This window comes from Syngnathus typhle, linkage group LG20, assembly GCF_033458585.1.
Source record: "Syngnathus typhle isolate RoL2023-S1 ecotype Sweden linkage group LG20, RoL_Styp_1.0, whole genome shotgun sequence".
Lineage (NCBI taxonomy): Eukaryota > Metazoa > Chordata > Actinopteri > Syngnathiformes > Syngnathidae > Syngnathus > Syngnathus typhle.
The window spans coordinates 5685583-5709589 of record NC_083757.1 but is presented as its reverse complement, the minus strand read 5'-3'; the positions used below and the strand labels follow the sequence as shown (position 1 = coordinate 5709589).

The following is a 24007-nucleotide window of genomic DNA, read 5'->3' as shown; positions in this document are numbered from 1 at the left end:
ATGTTTTTGGGTCCGCACTTAATGAGCTGTTGAAATGGAATAACCTGAAACTAAATAAACCCGAGCCGTCACGTCTGCGAGTGTCGCCCTCACTGAATCGTTCTCTGAAGGTGGAAAGGGTGGAGTGACCAGATGCCCAATGATGATGTCATCAATAGGAGCCCTGTGTTGCTTTTAGGCCCGCCATTCATCCATCCCGGGGTGTGTGTTCCTGCGGGAACAAGTGGGACCTTATTGTTTGGCGCACTCCCTCTTTTGAGAAGGGGAAAAAAATTGGAAAACACAAGCAACCACATCGTCTCCATAGCTATAGTTCGTTAAAAAAATATATATATCAGAACTCCGGGTCAGCCCATACACACCTCTTGGAAAAGCAAAGTCACCTCCCACTCTGCTGTTACTTTTACAAGGTGAAACATTCCCGACAAGACGCACCTGACGATGTCATGTTTTTTTTTTCACCCCCTTCAATTTAACTCTCCCTTTCATTCCATTCCAGCAGTTACGAGTGTCAACAAACAACCTGGCAAAATCGTTCCGTCGCATCACACAGCCTTGATATACGTCAAAGTCCTCCCGAAATAAGTCATGAAAGGCAGGTTGGCGTAACCGATACACTCCACCCTGTACACCACACCCACCAAACATAGACCGGCTATGTTTTCAAATTTTGGGGGGGGGGGGTTCTGTTCTCGTCAAAGGGGTGTGTGTCCAAACTTTTGGGGTGAATGGTTGGCGTGTGTTGAAAGAGGGCTTGTGAGATTGATTCCAAATCACGTTAGGGTCAAACTCATTTAAATTAATCTCACTCTGAGGAAAGGATTGTATGTTGATAATTGGTATAATACGTTTTAATCTAAGCCCAGATAATTTAGGGCCCACTTTGAATGCAACTGGGTCTCGAATTAAATTCAACCTTTTGGAAGGTTAAAGTTCACGTGAGGACAGCAGGCGTTCGCTCTTTTCTCTCGGGCCTTTTATACGTCGGTAGTTTCCCAGCAGCATGGATTGAAAAGAGCCATTTTTACTCAGGTGATGCGGTTCATCTTTGTTGCAGCCTCTCAAAGGAATGCCAGGCATTCACACATGCACAAAAGAGGAAAGGAATTATCGTGTGGAAGAGGATGATGGTGTAGTCAAAGATGTCTGTCTGGTGGACAGGCAGCATGAGAACGAAGGAATGTTGCATTGAAAAAGCCATGGCACGTCATTGGGAATGTGATTTTATGTGCTGGATAAAAATTAAGAGCTTTCAAACCAAACTTGTCCAAGGAAATTCTTTAGTGAGGGTTTTGGGATTCTGCCATTATGCTCAGCTGGCACTGCGCTAGTGCTAGCGTGGCTATTTAGGAAAGTGAATAAGATATAATATGGATACAGATTGGAGGCAGCTGGATTTAGCTTTGGATGGAGAAATTGAATTTTTGTGGCGAAAAGTCACATGATCACAGTATCAGAGACTCCCCACACTTCGCTTTTTAGCCCTGTAAAATCAGATTATGATTTCCAAAAATACAAACACATTGTTCAAGTGTAATTTCCCCAGCAATTGACTTAATTGATATCAGTGAGGAAAAGATAATTGCAGCCCAAACAAGTAGAGACAAATTCAACTGATTGAACATAAGACAAATCTGTCTGCCGTTCACATAGTCCAGATTTCCCATGCCCCCGGGCTCAAGATGTGTTTTATGCAAACAAGCAATGATTAGTTTAGCAGAATTCACTGAAGCAATCGCGTAGGCTGAAGCAGCTGTGAGCAAGACTGACCCAAAAAAAAAAAAAGCAAGCAGCAACTCAAACAAGCACCTCAGTGTTGAAGGGAAGGATTACAAAAGGAGAACGCAAAACAGGAGTCGGTGATGCAAGATTTGCAGTAGGCAGACATGCCCAAGTTGAAAGCATACAAACATTTGAAAGTTCTCCAACTACCACAAGGGGGCGACAAAAGTTCCATATTGTGGGATCAACTCACCCAAAACATATTTACAAATTACAAATGTTACATTTAATCTGCAAGATGGCCTCATCTAATTCTGACATGAAATTTCAGGAGCGACTGAGCTGTGCCTGCAATCTTTTCCCTTGACCTTTGACCCCCTCACTGAGAAACGTTCCCATAGGCTTTTGCGAGGGCCTTACCGTCGTCCTCTTACTTTTTGTACGAGTCTGTTACAACAAACATTTGGCCACTTGACCTCTTGTTGACCTCTTGTCTTCCTTGTGTCTTTAAAGTGACACGACCGCATCAAGCGGCCTGCTCACACACACACAAGCACACACACACACACACACGGGGTCGGCTTCCGATTTATGACGCACCCTGACCTTGATGCTCACAGGAACCTCCTCCCTAAACAGCTGTTTCCGCCACCCATAATCAGCAAAGTAAGAAATCACACCGGCGTCACCTCCAAATCGTCACGTGAGCCGCTTTGTATTTCCAACGCGCCATGTGCAAACGTTTCAAGAACACAAAACCCGAGACTCAGTTAGAACCATTTCTGAATTCTCAACTGTCAGGTGGGATCATTTTGCCGCCTTGATCACGCCGGGCGTACAAAGCGGGAACAAAGTGACCTTGTTGGACGAGGGTGCCGTAAAACCTTTTGCGTATGAGTTTCATCTATCACTTCAGTTTTTAATGAATAACCTCCACTTGTTTCTTCACGACAGAAAAGACGGAACTAAGACGGCATTTGAGTTTTTCCACCCAAAGGCACAAGTATTGTTTGAACTCTTGAGTTTCCGGATTATGTACGTCACGATAAAATAACCCAAAAGTACTTGATGTTCTGTCCCAGAATGAAAAAGTCATCACTTCACCAAATCGATCTGCTTTGGATATAAAAGGCCGTTTTTTTAGTGATTCGATTTAAATAGCATGACGCTACGATGCTAGCTAAAAGATTTCGCCCTTCTGTGTTTTCTTTTTATATGTGAATGAAAACAGACAGCGGGCCTTTAGCTTTTCTTCGCTAACACGTAGCATCCAAACTGCCGCGGAGGACCACCCAAGGAGGCGTCGAGTCCTAGAACGCCGTCAAAACCTGATTCAGATAACGGGCATAACTTGCATGGATGGAAAGACAGATGTGCTCCAACAACAGCTTTACAAGAAACGACCAAGGGCCAAAGAGAATAAATTGAGATGTAGCAATGCGGTGCTTTGAAATAAAACGTTTGATTTTATTTCTATGGTGGGAAATGACGGAATACGAGGTGCGAGAAAAATGTCAGCACATTTCGTTTGGTATTTCTCCATTCTTTACACGTCGAATGTGATTTTTCCAAGTTGTCGTCCGACAAAACGGCGACTGGCTTTAACCAATTAGCGCCTTCTTGGATTCCAAACGCCCGCTGCTCTGGCCTGTCCCTGTTTTGTACACTCTCGGGTGTTTATCTTCACGAGATGCCGGCTCGGGACATGTAGATTTCCTGCTTTGACTAGCCGCGAGCAGCAGGCGTGTCTTTTCTTTCCTGAGACAGACGTATAAACATTATTGTTGGAGCGACGGCCAGGAGCTCGTATAGGACAAGGTCAGAATTTTTCTGTCAGCTGCGCAGGTGTGGGAGCGAGCGAGCGTGTGTTCAGGAAAGACGTAAAAAGGGCGGTCTTGGGATTTGAAGATGATGAGAAAATAAACAACAGGGGATTACCAGACACATTGGAAAAGGTTGGGAACGATTCGCCATTAGTCATCCATCCAAATTATTTTAATGGCTTGGTCTTTAATCTTTCAAAAATGAAAGCTAGGTTCTTGAATCTTAGATGAGGGAACCGCTTTGTACTTAACTGCAATTGGTTTTATCTGGGAATCTGATCTCGTTTTGTCACAACGTCTCCATCTGGTGTCTGATGATACCAGCCCGGCAAATGGAGTTCGGAACCGATCTGGAAACGTTTGCCCTTGTTCCTTGAATCCAAGGACGAGCACAGTTCTTCTAATCTAAAATTGCAGATCTTTGTTTCTTCTTAATCTACAATCACGACATCTCTCACATTCTCCTCTCGCTCGTCATCGGCTCCGTATTTCGTGTGTGTGTGTTTAAGGTTGAGCCCTCAACCCAACCAGCGGGGCTGTGGTCCGCTTTTAAACACTTCACATGGAGCTGGTTAGGAGGACATTCCTTCCATGGAGGGAATTTTTGGCACTCGGTGCCTGTAATGCAGAAACGATGGGTCCGGCTCCATCGCATGGCATGGCACGTTGTGAGCTCCATATCCGACCTTCTTCTTCTCTTTCCTCCTCTACATTAGTTTTGTAACCTTTTACGACATCTCAAACACGAGTCCTGAGTGATGTGACCCAAAAAGGGATGGTTTTAAAGTACGTGTGTTCACAGCTGGCACGGATGTTTCAACACAAGTCTCCAGTGACCACTCGCGTCGGGATCTCGCTCCATGCAAACAAACACGGCTTGGAGGCACTTCACGTGCCTGAACATTTAAATAAGAGCAAATGAAAACAGTGCAGACCGGGCTCCAAAATAAATCGAGACATTTGATGCACTTTGATATATTTGCATCAGCTGTGGAAAAAAAAAATCCACTCTTTGGCTAACATTTTTAATGTCAATATTTGGGATGAGTTAATAAGATGCATTTGATGCTTGGAGTGCTTACCCTTCGCGATAAAAATTAATCTATTCGGGGGTAGCGGAGGGCTGAGCCCTGTCGTGAGTACTTGATGCCATGCCTTCAACAGAACATGTCATAATCCCCAAAACACACAGAAATGCCTTCAAACTTATTCGACACTATTATATCTAAAAAATTAATTAAATCTTATTTTATTTTACATTTTAATTTTATAATTTTATTTTATTTTATAATTTTAATTGTAGTATTATTACTATTATTAAATTTTATTTTATTTTTCTTATTTTATTCTATAATTTTAATTTTATTTTCTAATTTAAATTGTATTTTCTAATTTTATTTTCTAATTTATTTTCAAATTTTAATTTGAATAATATTACTATTATTAAATTAAATTATTTATTATAAAATCATTTTGTTTTTTTTTATTTAAATTGATCATAAAATAACAAAACAGATGAATTAATGACTTTATTAATGTTGTGAACTCTCCTGGGTTGGGTTTTCCAAAGGAAACAGCCAATCATAAGACCACTGAAAAACTGCTTGAGCAACACAATGGTGACCTTGAATCCCGCATGCTTTTCTGCATGTAATGATATCTAGATTAAACACAATATTATTGTTGGCCCTTGGAAGCCAATCTTGATTTCTCTCAAGCATGCATGGTAGGTGTGAACCCAAACTCAGTATTTCTACCCACTACCTGATACATTAATAGGCAGGAGAGGTGATGGTAATTAAAACGTTGAGGGAAAAGGACAACTATGAAGGTCAAACCATTCTTGATGAGTCAATCCAGCCTGCAAACAAACCATTACTATGGCTCAAAGTGTTGTCATCTTAGATTGTGTCTGCCAATAAATGGACCAAAAGCAACATTAGAAGAAGTCAACATGCAATCCTTCCAGACTTCCCATTCCTGTCTCTGGCACTCCGTCACAAGCTTGTTGATCCTACGGAGGCGGGCGCGTCTCCCAAAATTTTATCGTTTGAAAACACCACTAATTTCTTGAAACAATGGGAAAAGTGACATTTTTAGCACTTGGGAGTGTTTCGGGGCTCATTTTTAAGGTTTTGATTTAAGAGCTGATTACAACATGACAGAATATTGCCCTGAACTTCCATCCATTCAGTAGCAGCCATCCATCAAGTCCCAAAGTGACAGTTGACCTTTGACCTTTTTGACTTTTCCAGAAGCAAGCTTCTCCATCTATCTGTTTTTCCCTGCCGAACAAACGGGAGCACACAGGAACGTGAAGTAATCTGTCTGGGCCAGCGTGCGGGGTTATGCACGGGCTCACGTTGAGGCCGGCCTAATCACCTTTCGGATCAGCCGGGAGAACAGAGGAGACCCGTACCTTTTATCCCAAACCAAAGTCAACAAGGCGGGATTCCTGGGAAGCATTGCAGACATTCTTGAAAGCAAAAAAAAAAGGAGGGAAAGAAAAGAAAAGAGTCATTGAGCCTTCTCTCGCAAAATTTAAGAGCTCTGCTAAGGAGAGAAACGAGCGCACATGAAAGAGAGAAAATTGTTGCTATGGTAGAAGACACGGCACCTCCAAATCCACAAATAAGTCTGCACCTTACATTCCGACTTGGCCCAAACGGAGCTGGCGGGCCGCCTCCTGTTTTGTGTCGGGGCCCAAATTTTTCACTGTTGACCAGAGGTAATAAATGACTGGCTTCGCTTGGTGCTGTTTGCACAGATGGAGGACCTCCTTCACAACTGGCCACCCTTTTGCTGGTGCTATTTCCTCTCTGCCGCTTAGCCCGAGCTATCACATGCTAAGCAAACACCGTCACTCAACCCACACGCCAAGCACAGCAATGCTCCTGGAAGACGTATTTGCCCGCAGCGCTGGCCAAATTGATACCCATCACGATTTATGGAAGTCATTTCGCACGTAGTATAAGTCCAAATATGTCTGTTGGTTTGTTGCGTTTCTCGTAAATATATATGATTGCATGCCACCATTACGCGTTGTTATGAGTTATGACCTTAGGCAGCGTGTGGTTAAAGTAGAAAAATATATTTCATTTAGGTATCTATATCTTACTGAATAGCTTTATTTAATTTTTGATTTTGTATTTATTTTATTTATGTTATTTATTTTATTTGATTAATTAATTTATTTTATTTATTTTGTTTTATTTTATTTTATTGCAGTCCTTAAAGTTTTCATTTAGATATCGATATCTTACTTTTTTATTATTTTTTTATTTTGCAGCCCTAACAACTAACAGACAAATGTGAAAGTTATAAAAATGGGGAAACGGGACAACAGGTCATGTTGCTAAGCTATATAATCATACAAAGGCAATTTCTTATAAATTTCAAAAGAAACACGTCTCGTAAAAGGTTTATGTGTATTATCATTGCGGCTTGTTCCATCCACCCATCTATCCCAAAGATTAATATTTCAATAAAGTTATGCCGAGGATTAAAGTACTCCATCTCCACACTCAAGACAGCAATCTTGAGGGCCAAAGCAGCGTGAAACAATCTGGAAATAGATCATGAAATATCAAACCTTGCACGATTCATCCATTTACATTTTGAAATGTATCTCCTTGTTGCATCAAATATTTGGCTCATAATCAATCTGGAAGAAGTGAATAAAGTAGTAGCAAAGTGGAAGAGAGCAATGGACAGAAAGTAAAGTTTAAGACTGGAGACATTTTGGCCAGGGATGTCTGAGTGAATAACTTGGCATGTTTCTTTGTGGTGGGAACAGCATGGGCTGGAGACTTGAGCCAGAGCCCACAACGTCTAGCCTGAAAGGTTCTCTCATTAGAAAGATTGGAGTCTCACGGGAACCGCAGCGCTCATACAAGTCCTGGGAACTCGCAAACGTTTTAAGGCAGGTATGAGGTTAGCGGGTGAGGCTACGTTTAAATCTTGCTAGCGTTTTTTTTTTTTTTAAGGTTCAGGATTTGATACCTGAGGAGAAAGACGTTTCTAATTTGAGCAGACCCACAGCGGAGAATCGGCATGGAATGCGAGGCATTTTTTAGGCTGACTCAAGAGGTGTTCATCGTTTTTTGTTTCCGAATGGAAAAAAAAAAAAGAACAAAAAAGTGATGTTGTGGTGAAAACGGGATCACAAGGGAATACGTGCAACATTGAATAAACGAAGATTAGAACCAAATGTTACAAAAAGCAGCCCAACATACTAAAAGCCTCCATTTAAAAAAAAAAAGGTGTGTCAAGAGTGGCTCCAGTCCTGAGCAAAAACCAGCTCACTCTTTATTTTGATAAACTTTGCCAGATCAGTTTATGTTTTCAGGGGCGGGTGAACACCTTGTTGAGATTAGAAGTAAAGATGGTGTGTGTGTGTGTGGAAGCAAACCAGCGCAGGTGAACATGGCCGCCTTGACTCAGCAGCCCCGCCCAACTTAGCCTTCAATGGGGAATCTGTTCAAGCGCATTAAGCATCGTTTTCTCCAGCCACTTTTTTCCAAATGTTTTTTTTCTTAAATCAATTCTCGAAAGGTTAAAAAAAAAACTCAAGACTAATCGTCGCCATCAACACCGATGACTGTACGTATTAATTCTAAACTCTGTTTTTAGCAACATGCAAAAAACTACACATGAACTACAAAAAAAAAAAAAAACCCTGAACATTTCCATCCATTTCCAACTCTACTCATCCATAAAAGTAACTTGAGCTTCAAATGTAAAAATCACAAATCTCCGCTTTCCAACTCATGCTTTCGACGCACTTCTGAGCGTGCAAACACCTTTCCAGAAAGTACATCCTGATAAATCAAAGCTGATCTCCCGGCCCAAAGAAATTCCAAACTGCCTGGGCCACACCACCCAGATCCACGAAAGAAGGAAACGGGTGTCTCTATGCGAGCAACTATGCCAAGAATGCCATTAGACTCCATTTGTTTCTCGCTCGCAGTGGTGACAAGGCAAGGCGAGACTGGGGGTGTGATGATTTTTTTTTTTTTTAAAACAATCAACTTGTAACCGCGGCCACATGTAGGACTTCATCTGGCGAGACCTCCCGCATGAGGAAATTAGCACAGCGGTATGCGGCAACGCACTTAGTCCACCCAGCAAGGAGGGCCCCACCGCAGCGCTACGTCGAATGAAGACATCAAGTCCATGCGCTACACACACGCACGTCAATTAAATCGAAAAACAAATCGCGGATCAAAGCTGATCGAAAGCAGCTCATCGGTAGAACAAAAATGTCTCCGCTAACTTCCCGTTCAGGAAACGCCATATAAGGAATTAGGTCATTCCGGAGCAATGTGGATATTTTTATTCTTTTTATTTGAGGCTTGTGGCCTATAAACCCGAACCGGTGAATATTTGCCTTGTTTTGCTTCGTCCATCAGCAGAATTTGATACTTTGTGTTGCTCTTTGTCTTTTTTTTTGTTCCTCTTCCATAGAGCATCAAGAAGCTAATTTTGATTAAAACGGCCAAAAATATTTTCTAAGCAAAGTGGTTCAATCAGAAGCAATTTGCGGTCAAGAATATTTTCTTCCTCGAGATGCATTGTCGGGAGTTGGATCCGACATGACCTTTGACCTCGATTCAACCTGGAAGTTCAAATACTGTCTCCCATTTGAGTTTCTTGCTACAAGTCACAATATTTATCGGGAAAAAATGAAAACAGATGAATGCTGGCCCTGGGAAGTGTATTATTCTCCCAGTATCCCCCTGTGGTCTGGCCATACGCTTAACAATGTCGAATACGCTGCCTGTTGCTTTCACAACTCGTAGACGTTTCCATGACGTCTGCTCCAACACATTTTCAACTTGATTTATAACCCAAAGAGTCGTCAGTTCAGCTCACATTGGAACATAAATAGAAAAAGAAAACCTAGAACATTCCTCATGAATGTTTAAAATGGAACACACAAACGTGAGATGTTTATTAGCATCGGAGGGAAAGTTTTGCAAAGTCAGCCGTCTCCTGGGGAAATGTATTGATCAAACGTTTCCAAAAACGCGCAACACTAAGGAATATTTTGGAACACCGGTTTGGAAAAGAGAAATGCGTCATATTTATTCTCGCTCCCACAGAGGAGGTGGAAAAAAAAAAAAAAAAAAGCGCAAATAATGGCTTTACCAAGGTTGGAAGAGCCATCATTCAAAAGTCATAAAAGATGGGCCTTGGAAGACAGCGAGAGAAAATGTATTTTATATTCATCCTTGTATCTGAATTCACTGTTTGTTTTCACACATTTATTTCCCTCCTCCTCTGTTTTGCCTCAATTCATCCCCTTATCCTTCGGCAAATACACAAATGTCACTTCTATAAACATCCAGCGTCTGTGGAAGAACAAAAAAATGTTGATGATATGCCTGAGAGATTTCCAAGTGAAGCAAGCTCTTGTCTTTTATGCGGCCGCCATTGCTCATTCATACGAGAACCCGGGTTCAACGGGGCCTCTTTAACATTCCGTTATTCCATCAAGTCAAATAAATACATACAATCTCTTTGAGTCAGATGCTAATAAAGTAATCCGTTATTTCCATTAAAAAAAAAAAAAAAAAAAAGCTTTTCGGCCATTATTTTCCAATCTGTTTAAGAATTCATTGTCATAATTAAGCACATTGATGAAAATAGGGGAAGGGAGGGGCCGACGACAGGAGCGGACCGGGACATGGAAGCTATGTGCAATATCTCCCGCATGTCTTTAAGTCTCGTTCACACGCCGCCCTTGCGAAAATATCGGAAAATATGAGTGCGATTTTATTGCGCTGCAAACTTCAGGGACGCCTCCGACAGTGATTGATGAGCGGACTGACGGAATCGCAGCGGGACTTTGGACCTCCAGAGTGCGAGCGAGGTCCCGCTGATGCGCTCGGCCGGTATCGAATCTCTCCCACGCCAGGTTGGGATGGAGAAATACGACGTGCGGCACACACCCCACTTGGATGCCCGCTTATGTTTCTCAAACTAAAAAAAAACACCACGGTCATTGACGCCAGTTCTTTTCACGCTGTTGAGCGGAGCCGCTGTTGGATCGAATAAGCGCCATTTTGTTATTTTTTTCTGGAAAAGCAGCGGTCCAGCTAATCATTTAGGGAATGCGGCGTGGATATAAGATAGGCCCAGATTGGGAATGTGCCGAGGCTGAGGAATGGTAATTACTTGGGAAATCAAACACCGTCAATTGTGAGGTTTTCAACATATCGGCGTGTTCCTCACTCCATCTCAAGCGAGCCTGGCGGTCACTCCCTCCGGCTCCAGTCATCTTCACTTTTTCCACCCCCCTTAACCCTCCCATTTATTTTCCTTTAATTTTCTCAGTCACCAACCCTTTCATTTTCTATCTTGGTTGCAGCAGAAGCAATCTATACTTTTCCTTCCTAGCGTTTTTGTTTCATCCCGCAGAAATGTATTTACAAAAACAGAGTTTGTAAACATTTGATTTGAATTCCTTAGATTGTTTTTGGGTGTGTTTTGGGTTCTTCTTGTGATTCAAATTCATTCCAAGTATGGAAGAACCTTCACAGTAAAAGTGTCTTCCTGCAACACTAAACTATAAAAATAGTATTCGAGAAATTCAGGCCAATTTTAGAATAGATGATGGACGAGGTCTATAAATAGGTCACTTCTCTCTGTGGGCAATAAATTGATCGTAACTGGACTGCATTGGTAAGCTTGCAGCCATTTATTTCTGCTTTCCTTTTCCTGCGTGATAACACAACTTGGACTTGACACAACAACTTGGTCTGATAAGCCTCGACAAAAATCAGATGGACACTAATTCCTTTTCATCACTTGAAGGAGCGAGTCAAAATAAAACACGAATTTGCATACAATCACGATGGGGGTCATGAAGGGGGACGTCTGTGGTCTAAACAAACCAGATCCACAACAAACCACATTGTTACTCGCCTTTAAATGTTTCCTGTTTGGGGAAAGTATGCCTATCATAATATCCTGTCTGCACTCAAGCCCAGATAGTAGAATGTACTTTTTATTTTTCAAAACAACACTGAGGAAAAAATAGTGTTGGTGGCCGGAGACATATCGCAGTGTGAACTCGACTGGATTCAATTTAATGAACATTTAGTGTAAATTACAAGTTTCAAGTAGACGTCAATAAATTTGACCACTGATGGCAAAAACACATTTAAATGATTTAATCGCATAGTAATGGGATGAGATTTTTTTTTTTTACTGTCCTCAGAACCATCTTGTTAAAATTATAGTCTTTCATAAATTACTTTCGGAAAAGATGCTCAAGGAGATAAAGACTCAAAGGCGCGGGCGTAGCAGAAAGTGATGTCGAGAAATAAATCTTCCCAGCTTCCTATTTAAATGCTTCCAAGATGTGCATCAGTGGTTTGTCCTGTGAAGCTTTCCCTAAACTTGGGGTTGCGACCTTAATTATTTATTATTTTCTAGCGCCGTTTCGCCAAATAGAGCCAAATGCTCGACGCTAGTCAATCCGTCGGTTATATCTCGGCTGAGTGCTTTTATTCTCTCTCCCGAGGTTGTTTTAATAGCATCAAAAGGTGCAAATGGTAGATCTTAAAACGTGGCCTCCACTCAAATAAACACCTCGCTCGGCGCCATTGCCCACATTAAAGAAGCATCCTTCTTCTCGGTCAACGGCTAACGTCGCACATACGCTAAACACGCGTTTGTAAATAAAGCTCTCTTGTACAATCAAGGCCTTGCTTCAATAGACGCCTTGTACTCGCTGTAATTGAGTCAATAAACACAACCTTGAGGTGAACATATAAAAAAAAAAAGTATTTCTCATTCTCAGTTTTTACGTCGAGTGGAACCGACTCAGGGGTGGTCTCGTCTTTACAAGACTGTAAAATGATGCTGAAAAAAAAAAAAAAAGGTCACTAACTTCACCTCTGCCATCAATGAAGCATGCATGGACATGCTCAAAGGAGGGACTCAGTCGAGGAAATCAAAGCACAGAGCACCGGTGGCCATCTCGCGTCCGTCACGCGACTCGATTGGGCCACATTTGGCCCGCCAGCCACAGTTTGACACCCCTGTCAAAGACATCCATTTTTTTTTTTTTCCCCAATCACTCTTCACATTTGCTTTATCGTAGCTGGCGGACAGAAACGCATGCACACCTCCGCACACACGATGTTGAAAAGCAAAGAGCGCAGACTTCGCCTCGGGGAACGCTCAGCTGGGATGCAGATGTGCCGCACATCAGCCGACACGAGGAATAAGCGACGTAGCGCCGCGCAAACTTTATATACATTCAAGTTCAAGGGAAGAATCATTTGGATATTATGATCAAAGGAAGGAAATATTCCATAAAGCGGCCTGCGAAATGAAAGCGGGAAGGAATGTCGATGAAATCAGGAAGAAGAAGCGGTAACGGCACACGCGGTTCAAATTACGACTCCATGCCACCGAAAAAAGCCAACCTGCTGTATCCTGTGAGCCAAAGTCACAAAAAAAAAAAAAAAATCCATCATTTTTTCATTTATTTTTGCTGTCTGATAAACAGGTAGCATCTTGAAGTCATCACTCAAAGTAAGAATAATTTTCAACTAATAGGAATAGTTGACTTCTATGCACCCAGATTATTACTGGCCAAAAGTAAATAAAAAAGGAGAATGAAGGACCACCAGCATAATGCAGGACGCTACATTAGCATGTGCCAGAAATGAAGCTATGCCAGGAATCGCTGCGTAAGCAAATAAGTCATTATGACAATTGATAGAAAATCGCAGGGATCATATTCTCACTCTTAATAAAATAAGCGTCCGCCTACAGTTTCTTGACGTGTTGCCAAAACAGCTTGGCACCGTGTGATACAAAAATAATTTCAATATAAAAATGCAGAAAGTATTCCCAAGAGGCGGCGAGACGTCACGTTTTTACCGACCTCGCCGTCCCACATAATCACTCCTGGATGATTCCCCCCCGCTGGTCTGTTTCCCATTTGAAACCTCAGCGAATCCCGACCTCATCCTTTTCAAACAGCAGAGTTACGCTCGGCGACAACGCAGTGGAAATTTTCAGAACCGCAAAAATAAAAGGGAAATCATCTTGTTTGGATCAAATGTAAGGTTTTAGTGTTGGGTACCACCGGTCCCAGCTGCGGAGGCATTGTTGTGTCTGGACGTTTCATTTTAATAACATTTTTGAAAAATCTGGTCTTAATTACCATCTTTACCTCAACGATGTTTGACATTTGGTTTAACTTTGCATATGATGGAATTGTTCCTGTGCCAATTAATACTCGCGTCTGATTGGTCGAGCTCGACTACAATGGAGAACAACTTCAGCCATGTAAATCCAAAGTCAAAAAGCATTAAGCAAGACCGAACAGTCTTAATTGAGCTTTCAACTCGATTATTTTCACGGTGTTTGATTTCCCGACTAAATCACGAGATCATCTCCGTTGACGCCTTTTGTCGTTCTTACGATGGTCCTCGCAACAGATAAAGAGAAACATGTTTGCATGTTTTAACACCCACTCAAGTGTACTTAGAAAGAAAATAACACTTGGCCGGGACTTTATTTTTCCAGAGTGCTTTCAAAATGGAAACACATTGAAATCCTCAAGTTGTGTACGTTTGACTGCAGTGGGCGCTGCGAGTTAGATAACAAACCTAAAAAAGGAAACCAGATGCCCCAATAGGCGTGAAAGTCAACAAAAAGCAAAAAACTAAAAAACACCCCTAACAAGTTCAAATGTCCATTTTTCGGCTTCCCGTTACGTTGAAAAGGAAGCTGCGAATTGTCAATTTGGGATTAGATGAATGGGAGTGTAAAACGAGCCGTCAACTCAGGATTTTTAACCGATTCGAAAATTAAATCAAACACAGAAGGCCGCGACACAGCATCTGTATTTGACTACTGGGAACGGGAGCGGCCTTATTGCAAATATCGCAAAGACTCAAACGGGTCGTCAGAGGTTAAGTGGGTTAGTCTTAATAAAAAATAGATATATAATGGACACGCATACATATTTTGTGCCTCACTTAAAAACCGCTGTCAGCGCCAGCTAAGCATCTTTTGTGGAGTTCAACAAGCAGGGCGAATGGACTCCGTCTCAGTCCGCCACTGAAATCTCCAAAGGCTTTGGAGCGCGTCACTGGCCCGACGCTTCAAAACAAAACCCCAAATCCTGAATATCCCCCCTGAGAGGGAACATCTGTGCAGCCGAGATGGCCTGCAGATGAGAACAGTTGAATGAATTGCTGGGCTCGTTTATGTTTCATGTCAAAAAATGTTTGAGTACATAAAACGAGACGCTATTGTGTATTTTTTTTATTTATTTTTTTTTACAAGCTATGAAGCCAAAGTGATCAAGTCTAATTGCGGTCGTGTGGCGACCTATCAAGAAAGGTCAAGTTGAAATCGAAGTGCTACATATAGCAAATCAAACTAAGAAGGAGATGCCGGGATGAAACCGGGGAAACGTGTCAAAGGCCCGGTACGCTCATGTTTTTTTTTTTTTCCCTCCAAGGCCAACCCGATCCACCGCGGCCCACCTCTTAGTCAGACTTAGTTTTCCTATGCATGTGGAAAAAAAGGAGGGAAGAATGAGCTGAAGTAACCCAAGCTGCCGAATTAGCCCTGGAGGACTTAAAACCTTGCTACTCTGACTTTCATGAAGATGTACATCACCCTCTTGAGGATGTATGATTACGGGGGAAAAAATATATATATATCCCCAATTTGATCGTCATCAACCATGGGAGGCAACTTCTATTCTTGCCACGACTAGTTTTTTGGCAAGTAAGTAAAAGTCCAGAGAGAGCTGCAAACATGACCCGAAAGTCTGCAAGGCAGCCAGCGTTGGCTTAAGGACAGCGAGAAAAGACAGTGGAGTGGCTTTTATTTTGTTAAACCTTTAACCTCACAGTCTAATATACTTAACAATGTTTCTCCTTGGCGCTGGAGGTCTGCTGGCTACTTCTGCGTATTGTCGGGTAATTAGCAACACATGGGAAAACCACTGCTAGATATTTTCAGTTTTAGTGAGGAATACAACTTGAATGGTTTTTGAGAAACTTTAAAAAAAAAGAAGTAACTGATGCAGTGTTGTCACAATGAGCCAGGTCATGTGACTAGCATGCCAGGAAGTGTCAGATGCTCAGGATGTTATGTGCCGAGTTGTCCCGCCACAACTCTGTCATCTATTGACCCACTTTAAAAATAAAAAAATAGAGCAGGTTGATCGAAATCCAGCCCGCCAGACAACGATAAATCGAACACCTGACTGACTTGTGTGGCCTCGGATCGGCATATTAAGTTCCATCCGCTTTGGGAAAGTAGATCTCATTTGGATCGGTCTGGATTTCCAAAACATCCTCTTCCTTTTCCTGATTGTCTGCACTGATGAAATCAGCCCATTAAGGATTGAAAATGGACTCTGTGCGCGGGGGGACCGACAAAAGAACCATGTGGCACTTTGAATCGTTCTGCTTGCCACATGGAAGAGATTCGCTTTCCATGTGCTGTAATAATTAGCCTTTAGAAATACAACCGCGTTGTTGTTAGCTTTTGCTTTGCAGATTTATGATGAGACTGTCTCATAACTCACGGACAAACCCGTGCAGTTTGAAGAACTTGTTCTGGCTAAGCAGATCAACTTTAAAGGTGAGGAGAAACAGAACTGGAGGAAAATTTACAGCCATTTTATTTGCTTGTTATCAAACTATTAAGATGGCGTCGATGAATCATTTGACCGGCTTTGTTGCTACGCAGTCAATCAAAGGTTTAAATCTCACAAATTAGCGAAATAAAATTGTCTTTTTAAGTTGAATCGCAAAATAAAGGCGGGACGTCAAACACGCGCCTCTTAATGGCCTTTGGCGTCGGAGAAGTGCGACGCAAAGGTCGAGTTAGCGCAGCTGCGCGGCTCGCCGTTGAGGAAGCCGATTGGGAGGGACGGCTCCAAGATCGAAACGGGATCCAGTGGACTCGATGCGACCTGGACCACCTCGGCCAGCAAACGCTGAAAGTGATGGAGAAGAAAAACAAAGTGCTGGAAGGGAGGCGGAGGAATCGCAGAGGAAATGAATATCTTACGCTAACACATTGTGTGAAAGAAAGAAATCTCTCTCAATGACCTTGTGTTTTTCATTCCTCTCTCTTTCCTCCTCCTCCCCTCGCTCGCCGATTGAAATAGCATAATAATAGTTGGGGAGGAATAAAGCTTTACCAAAAAGGGTGGGCTCGCTCGCTAGGCGTTAGCATACCCGTGTTGAAGAGCGCTGTGTGTCAACAAGCGCTTGAAGCTAATTCTTAATATTAGCCAAAAGGGATGCAATTGAAAACATGAGCGCGAGACGATGATGGCAACGGCGTGTTGAAAAGATGATTACCGAGAAACGGCTGAAGAATGACTTACAGATGACTTTCTGCCTGCGGTTTTTCCCTTTCATACAAATAGAGGCACCTCTATTAGACGATTCAAATCCCGCGTCTCGGAAGATCCGTTTTCATTTCCGAAGTGCCGGCTCGTCGCTATCTCAAGGCCTACCGCAGTGTAATGTTCTTCTCCGGTTTCACCTCAAGCCCGCTTGGGTTTACGGGACCGGCGTTTGTTTGTAGGACGACTTTTGTTTGCTTACACTCGTCAAATGATCTCGGCCGTTGACTTCATAAATACTCGAGTTGTTTTTCTGCCAATGATAAGCGTCTCAACAGAACCAGAACCGGATTGGAATTTGTCACCGCAAGCTAATGTTTAGCCGTGGAGTTTGTTTGGAGCTTATAATTAAGGTCCTTATGAGTTGCTGACCTTGCGAATTTTTTGTGGTGGGTTCATGTTCGTCGACAGCGGTATGTTCTGCTAGTCCAAAAGTTACACTCTTAGACCTCAAAGAGGATTGGAAGTTTGAATTTTAGGGTCATGGGGTACAATTATGTGATATGGATATGTATTAAGTGTAGACAGACCCAAAAGAGGTCAAAAGGGGTCAGAATTCTCAACTTGGTACCAGAGCAAGGGTTTGGTTAATCAGATTGAGAGATACAAAAATAAAATGTTCTTCAAACCTGAACTGTCCAAGTCCCAGTTGCATCTGAAAAAGAAAACGACCCAGACTGACCTGTGCCGGCTTGCTCCGAGATGACGATTCACATTTCCTATATCCAGTTGACAGGTCAGGCAAGTACATTCCGCTTCCTTTTCCTACAGTGACCTCATCCACGAGCTGTGCCAGGAAATGATCATCCTCCCAACTTCATCTTTCAGTGACCTGGAATGAAAACAGAGAGCAAAATGGTGGACATCCAATTGTCAGTCATGCCACGGGGACGTCTCAAAAGTACTTGGAAATGAATTCAAATGTTTTGGAGGTCACGTGTCATCATTCAATTTCACTTGGTCTGAAAAGATTTAATTTACAATCGATAATTTAAAACAAATAAGTGGTGTTTGGGTGACGGGAACCGATTAACGGCATTTCAATTCATTTCAATGGAGTCAATGTATTTGTAGACGAGTACACTGAGTCTCTCAATGTCCAAGGTGACATCATTTCCAAAATTAGCTCTGACATGCTCCATTTATGGAAGTATAATGAGCTTTTAAGTCATTCGGAACGTGCCACAGCCCTTCTACCGTTTACAACGGTTATTTATTTAATATGTCTCATTTTTATTTAAAGTGTCATACAGTTTACAAGTATGAGTGAATATGGAAATATGAGATGTTAGTTTCCAGGAGTGGCTCTAATTTTAGCGTGCATTTTTCAAAAATCTATAAAGACATGTTCATGAAAGAGTTGCTGTTCACCAAAACCGTTGTCACTCTTTCCTTAACCATCGTCAACTACAATCATTCTCTTAGTCTCCACTTTTGTTTTTTTTCCAACGTCGCTATAAATAGCTGCGGTCACGCTACGTCTTTAACGCTCGACACTCTTATTGTGAGCTGAAAATGTTCTCAGGGTCACAATGGGACTATTCAAGCATCCATCATATGACCCACAAACTTACTTTACGCTTACTGCTTGATTGCATTAAACGTGTTTCTAATTACCGCGAGTGTCAGGCTTGTTCGAAACATACAAAATTAATTACACTCATTTAATATTTTGTCAAGTGGGGTGGTCTCGGTAGCTGGGATATTTTAAGATCATGACTTATGGTTTATAATAGGCCCGTTTGTTGTCATCGCTATGGAGACATCGTTTTGGAACAACGTCACCTCGGCGTTTGGGTCTGGAACGTACAGGATTCCCCGACGTGTAACTTTAGCGGCGCGTGGCCAAGCTAAGCCGTGATTGACAACAGCTCGCTACAATTCTGTTTTCTCTCTCTCCAGTTCCTGTATTATTTCATGTTTTTCAGTCGTGCATCAAAGTGGCTTATCCTGACATGTTTTCCCGGAGCTGCTATGACTTGTAATGTGCTTAGCGCTGGAAAAGCAAATAAAGCATGACACAGCACTCCATCACCTTACCTGATGATGTCATCATAAGATAAATACTCTGTTAGCGCTTTGCTCCCACCTTAGTCAACGATGACAGGCAGGTGGGTTGTCGCAAATCAGGGACATTTTTTGGAAAAGCGGAGTTGTGACATGTTTTTTAAGACCCCCCCCTTCTTAGATATTGTAAACTTGAACCAGACCGTGCAGCGCCGGAGGTGGGTGTCAATGAGTGGGTTGTGTCGGTAAACAGTCCGCCCTTTGAGCGCCCGCTTGTGGGTCCGCCCTCGCGGAGGTGTCGCCGTCGGGATTGCTAAGTGCCTCTGACCAAGACCACTCGACTGCGGCCTAATTTTTGCCTTTCATTAAAACAACCATTACCACATGTCCCACCCAACCCGCTTTAATCAAATCTAGCTTTAAGAGAGGTTCTCTGTTCAACATTTCGAAAGGTCACTCGAGCAAAAATGAAGCCTAACATGGAAAAAAAAAATGTTAGCAATCCCCATATGAATAAAATTGCATCAGGTAAGCCTTGAAAAATCATTCAAGATCAGCTAATTGGTCCAAAATTTGATTTATGACTTTAATATGTTCAAGCTCAAAATTGAAATTCATTTGGAAACAGCTGTTGGCCTTCGTTTGTGGCACTCTTGGCACACAAACGAGTTGAATCCAATTAAGACGGCAGAGTCACACATTGTTACGTTTAAAATATTACATATGTATATTTCTAACTGTTGCCAATTATTTAAACTAAATAAGTCAAGGCACGGACATTGTAACTAAATGTGAATAAATTGAGACGAGATCATAATTCAAGTTTCTACACCTAGTGACATTTTTGTTTAGTGCTGTGCCGGGAAATTCTTCTCATGCAATATGACCACTTTGACAAAACACACACACGCACTGGATACAAGAACTGACGGGGAATATATTAAGCGTAGCCCAGTAGCTGTCATAAAAGTAGAGTTGTGAAAATATTCACCTCGTGGAGGTACGTTAGCTCCAGAGTTATGGCAAAGTATTCCCCGGGGAGCTTCAAAAGCGGCATTTACGAGCAGTCGGTATTTTTGGTGGGATGATTCATCCGAGGGGCATAAATGTCCAACGTTTTTCATGGCAATTCATGTTATGCTTGTAGAGATATTTCAACGCGCTGACATACGGGACTGGCATTGGTGTATATACAGTAATCCCTCGTTTATCGCAGCTAATTGGTTCCACAATCCACCCGCGATAATTGAAATCCGCAAACTACGGTCATAAACAAGAAGTACTGGGTAGGCTAACGAGTTAGCAGAAATATGCTAATAAATGTAAACGAACATTTGGAGCAATACTACATTGTCCTAAGGGTTAGACACATATTTCCTCAATTTAGAAGTTTTATTTTAACTTTTAAATGTTTTTTTTAATTTGGAAAAAAAATCCGCGATGCAGTGAACCCGCGATAAACAAAACGCGAAGTCGCGAGGGATCACTGTACATTGAGATATTTCCGAGACACTCCTTCATATTTTGAGTTTTTGTCTAATTCAAATAATTACTGTAATTTCTGGACTATAAACCGCACCAGCTAAAATTAAGGGATTTTTTTTTGTTTATATATATATATATATATATATATATAAGGCGCACTGGACTATAAGTCGCAGGTGTTTTACTGTTTAATTACCATATGTAAGAGAATATGCACAAATTATACACTAGTAATAAAATCATAAAAATCCATAGATAAGACGCACTGGACTAAATTTAGCCAAAGTTCAAAGCTTGTGCAAAAAAAATACATATACAGTAGCTTGAATCAGAGCCTCCCACAACATACACATGTGTAGAGTATTATGGGGGGGGGGGGAAATGCCTTTTGGGTATACAATTATGGTGTCACTGCTTATAAAAATAATTATATTGTCTCCCTTGCTGGCTAATGTGATTAATGGAGCACAGTACACACATGTTGGAAGCTGGAAAGACTACAAGAGAAGAGACAAAAAAAGGACTATTAGCGACAATCAGCATGCTGTAAAATGGAAATAACAGATGACGGTGCTGACATGACGCATCCTTTTGTCTGCCCCGGTGCAGACATAAAAAAAAAATCTGCCCCCCCACCTCCCTTATAGGAACCATATAAGTGTCCTTAAGCCGTTTGACTGATGCGGACGTTGACAGTCTGCCTACGCCGTGGGAGTCCTGACAAAATGCTACACAACCTTTGACAGGCTCATCTTTTATTCTCGCTTCTGGAGCGAGTAGCAGCGGGTGTCGGTCTGGCGAACATTGGCACTCGATGCAAGCCTGACCGAAACGACACGGGAGGCTAATTGGAAAAAGGTTTGTTCTTTACGAGGACCGTGAAGTGAGCTTTCAACACTTCCCGTGTTGAATGGAGAGTCGAATGGAGGCTAACAGGTGAAGCATATGTGCCGTGTTCGGTCACGTGTGCCAAAGGCATGTGCAAAGCTCATCTAAGGGGATGTAAAAATTAAATGTAATGTTCAAGGACATGGGAAAATTTGTGTGTACAATTTTTCAATTGATTTCAACTCTTGGTGGATGAGAAACGCAGACTTTGGAGGTAAAATTTCACGGGATACATGATCTAAAAGTTGGAAAAACATCCAGGAACCACAATGAGAAAGAAAAGCAGTTCTATACAAATTGGCAAAATAATCTTCCCTCCGGGTTCATATCTTTGGATTTTTTTGGTTTTATTTTTCGGGAAAGCTATCAGATGATAAGCCAAAATCTAAATTGGTAATGACAGCCTGATTAGAGGTCTACTCTGCAGTGATACACGCAAACGGCAGGGCAAGAAGTGAACGGAAAAATGACCAGTGTGAATTGGATCAAGTCGAGTTGAATGCAAAGTTATGAAAGCCAAGTCATCAGAGGAATCCTGGGTGGATCTAACAGGATAAACGCAAACATAAAAATCGTGGATTAATGGCGAGGAATGTACATTTTTTAGGAACATCACAACACTGAATCTGGATTTAGCTGTCAACTTGTAACAACAATCATCCAAAAACAACATTTGGAATAAAATAAGACCTTGCGGGTTGCTGTTAAGTGGATTGTTGAGAAAAAAATAATAAGATGTTAGTTCTGTGCCGTTCAAACGGCGTTGAATGAAAACATATGTTGAGGAATGACTGTATGCAAAGGCTGAAAACAATATTTTGATAGTCTATTATGGATATTAAAAACCTTAATATGGCTTTTTTTTCCCCAGTAGTGGTAGAAACATGGTATAATAATGGCTGGATGAAATTATTTAGCAGCATGTTTGTCACCCAAAGCGGTGGCACGCATTGACTTCAAGCTTGCAACTCATGATCGGTGACATCCAACCCGCTGCAGCTGCGAGGGAGGAAGGCCTGGTTGGATTTTAGTCGGAGGCAAAGCAGAACCTTTGCATTCCTGCTTTTCAATTGGAATTAATGTTCTCGTTACGGCCTCTGAAAGCCGTGTAAATATTAGCTTGCGTTCCGAGGAACGGGCCCCGGCAATAATGAGGACAGGTGCAGTTTGCCCTCAAGGTCGCCCGGTGTAAACTTACACATTGGATTTTTTTTTTTTTCCCCCTCGCTCTCGCCTACTCACTTCATCCTCAAGTGAAGTGTTTCCAATCTGGAAACTTCTGCGGCTATTACATGAAATTCCAGCTTGAACGGCTGCGGTTTCAGTAACAAAAAAAGAAAAAAGATGAAAAGCAAGGTTGGGGAAAGTATTCGGAGAAAATGGGGCACGAATATAAAGAGGATCAAGACTTGTATCATAAGGAACATGGCAAAAAAAAAATCTTCATCCAGGAGAGAAGACCAAGAACAAAAGGAGCTGGAGGAAATTGGAAGCAGGGCCAAGACAGCTTAGCAGTTCCCCATCCCAAAAACTTAAAAAAAAAAAAAAAAAAAAGAAGACCTTGCGGAACTCCAAGTGACTGAAATCCACTAAACATCCAAGTTCTGTGAAGACCTGGCCAGTAACATTCAATACATGTCTATCAAATATGCAAATGAGCAGTAAATAGCGGTCCTGGAGTTTTTTTGTTTAGGTCAACAGCAGACTACAGCAGGCTCGACTGTCACAGCGTGCTTTCCGCCATTTGTTTCCCATAAAGACCACATGGAAAAATCCAGTTGGCTTCAAATCAAACCGGAGCACATTGTCTCAGGCTTATGACATTCGCTACTAGTTTTTCGGGACTATTTATCAGTTTTATGGAAAATATGAACAGATTTGTAACAGACAAGCAGATACAAGTGGGCCATTTCAGAACACTAAATGGGCCTGCTTTTGACATTGACAAAAAACAAAATATGTTGGAGAGGAAATGTCTGGGGCTCATTGGGTGGTTAAAAACGTAAAAAAAAAGAAGGGGGTGAAATAATATACAGATAACATTACAAATCATGCTAATGATGCTCACTTTATCACAGATAGGAGAGAGATGCGCCAATGAGTCGACACACTGGCACCGGCCACCCGCTATGAATTGTTTTGACCTTCCATATTCAAAACCTGATATTGTATCCTAAAATTTATGTGCACTGGCAGGCCACTATTAAACTCCTTCAAATATGGCACTCGAAGCTGCCAGAATCGTTTTCAAGGAACAGAAATGCAAAGTGGATTATTTCAGTTTTTTTGACGGTGAAAAATCATCGCTAAAGCAGCTAAATCATGTAAACTGCGCCCTCTGGCGGATTATGTGAGAACACGTTTATTTTTCTCCTAATGTGAGATGTTTAAGAACACTTTTTTTTTTTTTTAGTGTGACCAGCCATCTGTTTGCAGCTATTGACAAGGTGTGCACTGCATGTAAATGCCAAGTTTGTCCATTACTTGTTGTTCCCGTCAAGCCATTCACAGGTGTGACGACCAGGACCAGGACCAGAACCAGTTGCCCTTAAGGCAGACTATTCCCAGTGGACACACACATATGCATACACACATGTTATTGTTTACCTCTGGAGGGCGGCTGGCTGCAGGACTTTGAGGACCGGTCAACATGAAAATGGTGCACTGGAGCTGTTTG

At 41.9% G+C, this 24007-nt stretch overlaps 1 long non-coding RNA gene across 1 annotated transcript; it reads right to left on the bottom strand.

Annotated features, from left to right (window-relative positions):
* Positions 1-99: 99 nt before the first annotated feature.
* LOC133144660 (uncharacterized) lies at positions 100-24006 on the bottom strand. The gene is made up of 3 exons (XR_009710749.1): positions 23938-24006; positions 17633-17782; positions 100-211 (listed from the first exon to the last, which is right to left on the bottom strand). It is a non-coding gene; the product is annotated as an uncharacterized LOC133144660 (long non-coding RNA).
* Between the last annotated feature and the right edge of the window lies 1 nt (position 24007).